The following is an 8057-nucleotide window of genomic DNA, read 5'->3' on the forward strand; positions in this document are numbered from 1 at the left end:
AAGTCCTAGTTTAAAAAACCACTCCCTTTTTCGGTAGCAGAGAATATATAGAACATATGATGGTGTGGTATGTAGTAAATACTTACTGGCACGTAGTTGGGATAGCCTACTTAATTCAAACAAGTAATAGCTCAGAATCATGCTGATCACTAGGGCACTCTGGGCAGAAAGAACTAAAACAGAGGTTCTGGATTCTCACTGTGCCACATTTTCTGTTTAATATCCATCACAAGAAGACTCTCTAAAATGGTGGGTAGGTAATGACTCTGGTAGGGTTATTTAACACTACCAGAGTCATTACCTACCCAGCATTCTAGAGCCAATGTCATGAAATCTCATGACCACAAGCAGACAGGACTTCTGTCTTACATACACTCTGTAAGATTGCAGCTGTACAGTGCCCTCAAACACTCCTGGGGCATTAGATTGTTACTAACTCAGATCATTTTGTGCTAGTTCCTGAATCATTACTACTTCTACAGCACCCAGGATACTTTCTGGGCTCCCAAAACTTGACCTGGCCCAGCTTCTGAGACGGCAACAGAAGCCTATATGCAATATGGTGCCATTTGTCCTCGCAGGTTGAGAAAATATAATGCAACCATTTTTTAAAATCACTTTGGGGAAGGAAGTCTGTAAAACAATAGCCTTGAAATCTTTTTGACCAGTTTTGTAGTCTTTCCACAGATACATTTGACAATCACATTTAGTAAAAGTTTTCTATATTGAATACAAACGTTCTACAAATATTTAGTCAAGACTAGATTGTGCTACTCATTTAAATGTTTCCCAAACTTGTTCTCTGGAAATTCTGCCCCTCCCAGCCTTGTGACTGGTAACTTCACAATCTTTTTAGCTATAGCCATGGTAACCACACAAATGTGCTCAAGTAAGGTCCCTGAGTTTTGAATATGACCCAGATGATGCAGAGCTTTGATCTGTAGAAATCTGCAGTAAGGACAAACTCCAAAAGGCAGCTACTTCCCTGACTTTTAAAAAAAAAAAAAAAAAAAAAAAAAAAAGCAAATCTCTAGTTCAGTGGTTCTTAAGCAGGGGTCCAGGGCCCCCTAGGGGGCCTCGAACAGGTTTCAGGTGAGTCTCCAAGCAGGGCCAGCGTTAGACTCGCTGGGGCCCAGGGCAGAAAGCCGAAGCCCAGGTCTCTGAGCCCCGCCACCCAGGGCTGAAGCTGAAGCCTGAGCAGTGTAGCTTATGGGGGGGCCCTGTGGCATGGGGCCCCAGGCAGTTGCCCTGATTGCTACCCCCTAATGCCGGCCCTGGCTTTTATATGCAGAAAACCAGTTGTGGCACAGGTGGGCCATGGAGTTCTTATAGCATGTGGGAGGAGGCCTCAGAAAGAGAGAGATTGAGAGCCCCTGCTCTAGTTGAAGGTTGACTCTAGAAGGAAACAAGTTTTTGCTGGTCCCTTGGGTGTTGCCTTGTATTTAAAAGATGACAGGTATTTGGCTCATTAATCCCGCCCATTGAAAAATCAGCTCTGGGGAACAGTGCTACTTAGTTGCAAATACTGTGTATTATGAAGACATGTTTAGGGTAGTTCTGGCATATGAACAACCAGTTTCAAAGTACTAAGTACTGTATTTACACTGGAATAGCTTTACCACTCTCACATTTTTGAACTACTTTGGTGGGGGGGCGGATAACTTAGTGTTGTTTTTTTGTTTTGTTTTTTTTTAAGATGCCAGTGTAGGGTTAGTGAAGTTACTGGCTTTCATGTGCTGTTTAAAAGTGAGCTAGTTTGCAGAGTGTGACATGAGAGATGAAATGTAAGGGCACTATTCAGCTGAAATTCTGTGCCTCCCATCACACCTTGTATTCCGAATGCACAGTTGACTCAATTGAGAAACAGGCCCACCAGCTTTGAGGCCAAAAAGGGAGGGGAGAAATAATTCCATACCAGGCAGTCGTAGGGCTGTGTGGGGTTGCGGAGCTTATGTGACTGAGCATTTTGCTCAGTTATAGCTGCATGGGAACTCTCTGTGTTGGGTCTGAGCATTTCCACAGCTCCAGCTTTCTGAATTACGACAACTGTGAGCTTGTAGTAACTCTCCATACAGGCTCAGCAGGGGAGTGACAAAGTTCGTTGGAGTGGGAACTCTCCCACCTCTGCAGGTATTTTGGGCTGTGATGGGGAGCAGGGGGAGGAAGGAATCGGCTGCTTCTCCTGGACAAACTCTGTTTTTGGAGGTGTTCATCCAAGGTTGGTTGGTGTGCACTCTCTGAAATTTCTTCCTGGGCTGACAAAGCTTCCTGTGTTAGAATGTGGTGTCCTGCTGTCATCCCAAGAGTCATTACTACTGCTGCTGTGCTGGGTGGAGTCTGTGTCTCTATACAGAAGGGAACAGGTTTGGGCAGGCACAGACCAACCACACTAATGTATAATGCCAGTTTCTTCAGGGGGAGAGGCGGTACTTTGGGTGTGTGTGTGTGTGGCTGCCTATGCCTTGTAGAATGGCCCAGCTGCTACAGAAATGATGGGAGGCTGGATAGAGTCCTGAAATTCTCACCTATAGTTGTCATCATTCTTAGTTCTCATTAAGTTTATTACATTTCTTTATAATATGGAAAAAAATCTATTCTTAGCCTCAGACTTTTCAACATGGAGCTCTGTTAGCCACCACTTGAGTTCTATGGGTCCTAGTCTCCATTCCAAGGAGCAGTATCGCTTTACCTGCAAGCAGAGGGGATCAAAGGGCTCTCTCAAAAGGGAGAGGTAACTGCTGTCATTCTCTCTTCCCTCCCCCCTAGCCACTTGCAGCCCCACCACCACAATGTTGCTCAAAAGAGGAATTGTGTACAAAAATCAGTCATTTAGAAACTAGAATCCCATGTTATATTCCTCCAGGGGTTTCAGACGTAACTAGAATGACCAGGCATTCAAGACCTAACATAAAGAAGAGTAGCAAGTAAACCTAAGTAGCTCATCCCAGATTCCACTTTGCTGCTGCAAAAATGGTGATAGATTTTATCCCAATTATTCTAAATTGTGTTTTTTGTCCCTACTTGCCTCATTAACTTAACAGGTTGAGAAGAAGCAACCCTTCCTGAACCTCCCCAGCAGGAGGGATTTTGAAATTTGAGCAGGTACTTTTTGGAGTTGGTTGAATGAGAAATTTGGGATTTATCCCTACAAACAGAGCCTGCTCACATTGTAAAAACGAATTTGCTTGGATTCAGTATTACTTCAGGGTTTCTGTTTCTAGTGGAGTTTTGGAATTGTGTGTGTGTGTAAATTTCCGTTCTGGCTAGTGTATCGTACTCAGACAGAGCTAACTGATTAATTCTGTTGCTTCCTGACTCCAAATTCTCTATTTTTGTCAGAACTGCCTTTCCAAGATAATTTTCGACAGATTGGCTTTCAGACATGGTAACATTCTATACTTAAACTGGAGACTACAGGGCTTAATACAAATGCAGCTGTGGATTATGTCTATTGGATTTTTTTTTACATTGCTATTACAGATTGTAATATTAGAATCAAAATAATTAGTCCAAAGTGGAAAATATTGGTTGATAACTTGCACTTGATTAAATGTAAAACAGTTGATCTTCATTTAGTGGTGTGTAGGAGATACTGTATCTTTTTTAATTGACTTGAGTGGAAAATCCATGTTTACAAGTATACTCCTGGTTCCTACCAATTAATGGTAGCCAATTTAAAAAAACAACAAAAACTGGAGGTTAAAACATACTTCAATCTGCTTTCTTGGCATAGTGGTCTCACTCCTGCAGCCACTGATGGCACTGGGGGTCTTGTTAGGGACTCAAACAGGAGCAAGATTGGATTCTAAGTCTTTGTTTTACATGCTTAAGAGAGAAAGGCGACTTGCCTTGTGCTCTGTTTTGTGCTCCTGTGTGTCGTATATAATTTAGAAACACACTGATCAGTTTGCAATACTAGCACCTCTATGGGGATTGCAGTTTGTTTGGGTTTTTTTTCATGGAGAGTTAGACATTTTGGAATGTATAACATTCATCCCTGTGCTGGAATTGTTTACATGCAAAGAGATTACGTGTTTCATTTTTGTAATCTACAATGTGCAATTTTGTACATGCGTTTTAAACTAAAAGAAGAGTTTATAAGAAAGATACGGTCTCTACTGGACTTGGCCATGAGTATTATTGCTTTGATATAAATATCTGAAAAAATAAAATTTCTTTATATTCATCTTTGTGTTTTTTTGAAAATTCAGAAACTTAAACAAGTTAAATTGTTTAGCTAAACACATTTGGCATTGCCTAGATAGTCTGTATTCCTAACACAAAAGCCTAGCTTGAACTCTTGTATTAAATAAGTTGTACTCCTGCTTGGTACTTGCTAGTTGTTCCTTCTTCCAGTGCTAGCCACTTCCTTTGTTCTTCGTCTCTTAGCAGTCCACGTTAGTGATGATTGGGAAAAGTCACTTGTAAAAACATTGTGGAATTCCGTCTCTCTGAATAACTTCCCACTGACCACTCAGTTCACAACCCAAAATGTAATAAGTCTTCTGAAAAAGCTCTAGCCCTTACTTAACTTTGATTGTTCTGTCTCTTACCACTAGCTTGGAATCTGAACAAGTTTTTGTGAATCAGTCTCAGACTAGGACTGACAATAGCTGACTGGAATCTAGCTCGCTATTAAGGTTCATATTGTCTCCGCGCTAACTAGTAAAAACTTGTTTTGTCACAGGCTAGTCTGACCTGGAGATGACCATGGAGCAGATCTGTTGAATAAAGCACTTTTTTTCCCTCCATAGTCACTCTGACCATAATTAAATTTTAATATTGGGCCGTATGTAATAGTTTAGAAGTGTCCTATTGCACAGTACATTTGCCAAATAGGAGAGCTGGGCACAACCGTTTTCCCACCCTCTGAAAATCTGAGAAATTCCCATTGCGCATTGAGGTGAAAGATACAAACCAACACATCCTGGGCTTGCTAATAACCCCGGGGTTAGAACTCTCGCCTGGGATGCGGGGAATCTTTGTTCAAGTCCCTGCTCTGCCGTATTTGAAAGAGGGCCTTGAAGCTGAAGTTTCCCAGTCCCAGAATGGGCTCTATCCACCAGGCTTGACTAATTCAGGGGGATTTTTCTCTGTCTGGTTTTGAACAGAAATTCCACCTTGGACGAGAAAACTTCCTATGAAAAGTTTGTTTTGTTTCAGCTAATCTGCATTTTCTGATAAAACAGTTTTGAAAAATTCCCAGCCAGCTCTGCCAAGTAGTGACCAGCTGTGGCACAACTGACCGGCGTCACTCAGCCATTGCTTCGGTTGTTTGCGTACTAGCTGTAAGCAGTTGGAGAGAACCCAGTGCTTGCTCTCTAGAAGAAAGCTGTTCAATGAAGACAGACAGATGTCCCACTTAGAGAACGTCTTTCGTAACCAACCTCACCCTACTGCCAGGCTCCCCCTGGAATTAAGATGGTAGGAGAATAATAAAACGTCAAAGCCATTAAGAATGCTAATAACATGCCTTTAAGGCAAATATAGATGCCTCATGTATTGGGGCTTTCGGCTCTCAGGTCCCTGGAGGATTCCCAAGAAACATTCACACATGCGTGTAACTGAACGGGGGTCTTCAGTAGGTCTGTCAGAGAAAGTGTAAATACTCTCCACACACTGATTTCTCACGTGTGTATATAAGCTTTAAGAACTATTCAACATCAAAGTTGCAAAGTTGAGCACTCTAAAGGTAGAAAATGCCACAATTAAGGTTTAGTGTAGCCTTAATTCAGCCCTCTTGTGCATCTGTATTATGATAGTCTTTAATTACATGATCAAACATTTTCCCCCTCTACTGGACCCTCTGCATTGCCAATGGGCAAGCTTTATTGTGGGATTTCCTAAACTGAGTGCTTGACTTTGCAACCTTCAGTTCATTTGAGAGAGGGTGTAAAACAAAATGAAGGAACAAACATTCCATCATAGAGAACCATGTTGATCCTCTAAGGTGGATGATGAGCAGGGTTCAGATCTTTAGAGAGAATCATAGAATATCAGGGTTGGATGGGACCTCAGGAGGTCATCCAGCCCAACCCCCTGCTCAGAGCAGGACCAATTCCCAACTAAATCCTCCCAGCCAGGCAGGGCTGCCCGGGGCTGGGGGGAGGGCAAATGGGGCAATTTGCCCTGGGCCCCACGGTAGTCTGGGTCTTTGGCAGCATTTTGGTGGCGGGGGGCCCTTCAGTGCTGCTGAAGACACAGAGCGACTGAAGGGCCTCCCGCTGCCAAAATACCACTGAAGACCCAGACTGCTGCCAGGTGAGTACAAGTGCCACAGCTCCCCCACTTTGCCCCAGGCCCCTGAATCCTCTGGGAAGCCCTGCAGCCAGGGCTTTGTCAGCACGCATGTTTACCACTTAAGATTGCTATCAATTACACGGTTACCTTCTCTTTGAACCTGCGAGGGGGGAGGGGAGAGAGCTTTAAAACCCACTGGCAAAGTATATTAGTTGACAGCAGAGGAATGCAGACACAGTACTCCCAGCTTCAATTCCAGGCTCGGGAGGGAAGTGGTTAGTCCCCTGCCCCTAGCCTGTTTGTCCCCCCTCTTGACATCAGCTCCTGTTCCCTTCCCCTTCTGCTGCCCCTCACCCTCTGGTAGCTGTAGACCCCCTCTTTCCCCTCCTTCTCCAAAACACGCACCGTTCCCTGCTTTGCATTCCAGTGTGGCTGCAGCTTCCTCACTGCCTCGACACCAGCAGACAGCCTCCTTGCTCTCAGGTTTGGTGCCCAGCACCATAGCATCCCCTAGGTGGCCAGGAGCAATAATTGCATTGAAAGCCCTTCTCTGTTCAGTGATGGAGCATGCTCAGCACCCATGGAGTCCAGAGAATTTAGCTTCAGAACAAGTCTATTGAACATGGGTGGTTTGAGGGGCTTTTTTGGAAGCTTATAACAGTCAAATTTGGGCAAGTTTTCACATGGATGCCAAAAGGCACGTCCCTAACACCAGAAGTTCCTGCTCTAAAGCACGAGGGCCCAAGAGCTACTCAACTAAGCAGTTATAAGAATTAATGGGCAAAATATTTCCCTAATCTTGTTTCTAAAAGCAGCTCAACCATTTTAGCTACAACTTTATCCAGAAATTCAGCCTCAAGGGGACACCTGCCATGGGAACTTTTTGCTCAAATGGTTAAAGTTTTGCAAAGTTATAAGCAACTGAAAACAATGTCTAATTCAAAATGTTGGGCAACCTTACCTATAGGTGTTGCTACCAGTTCCACCTATAATGGGTGAGCATACATATAGTTGTAACCCTTCTGCCCCTCTGAGTTGGCAGCAACAAGGGCCAGGTTCAGTATCCAGGGGTTCCGTTTCAATAACTCAATGCAAAACCAGCTCGAGCCCTCACCCAGTGACCTGGGACAATTATGTCCCTGCCCCCCGGGTGCCTCTAGGAGGCAATACTTCCCCTCTCGCAAGCACAGAATCTTAATGTAGCAAAATCCTTTTAATAAAGGAGGGAAACAATGCAGCATTACGTTGGGGAAACACCACAAACAGGATTATAACACAAACCATGAGCAAAAGAACCACCTCCAAGTAAGTTTGGCAATGTCCTTTTCCCCTCAGGATCTTAAGTCCAAATCACCCCAAAGTCCAACACTATCCTTGGTCAGTGCCTCCTCAGAGTTCAAAAGTTTATCTGCAGTCTTACCCCACAGCCTGGGTTGAATTGGGGGGGGGCACACAGGGTGTTAAGGGGCACCTTACGTGGACTGAGGCCGACTGCCCCCATCTCTCAATGGAGTTCTGCTGCAGCCTTCACCACGAACAGCTCTGCTCCACCAGCCACTCTACTCCTCCAGCCATCCCTGCAAACTGCTCTGCTCTGCTCCACTCACTGTTCCGTGGGCCGCTCCAACCATCCCACAAGCTGCTCCGCTCTGCCAGCTGCCCCAACCGTCCTGCAAACTGCACTGTTTGCCACTTAGCAATATATCTTCAGGCTCCCACACTCATTAACACAGCACTCAATGACCTCAGCTCAGTAATTTTAGCTCTTTTAGTGATTTCAGCTTGTAGTAGAGAAGCCCCAGTGCTGGTGCACTATT

The sequence above is a fragment of the Gopherus flavomarginatus genome, chromosome 3, assembly GCF_025201925.1.
Source record: "Gopherus flavomarginatus isolate rGopFla2 chromosome 3, rGopFla2.mat.asm, whole genome shotgun sequence".
Lineage (NCBI taxonomy): Eukaryota > Metazoa > Chordata > Testudines > Testudinidae > Gopherus > Gopherus flavomarginatus.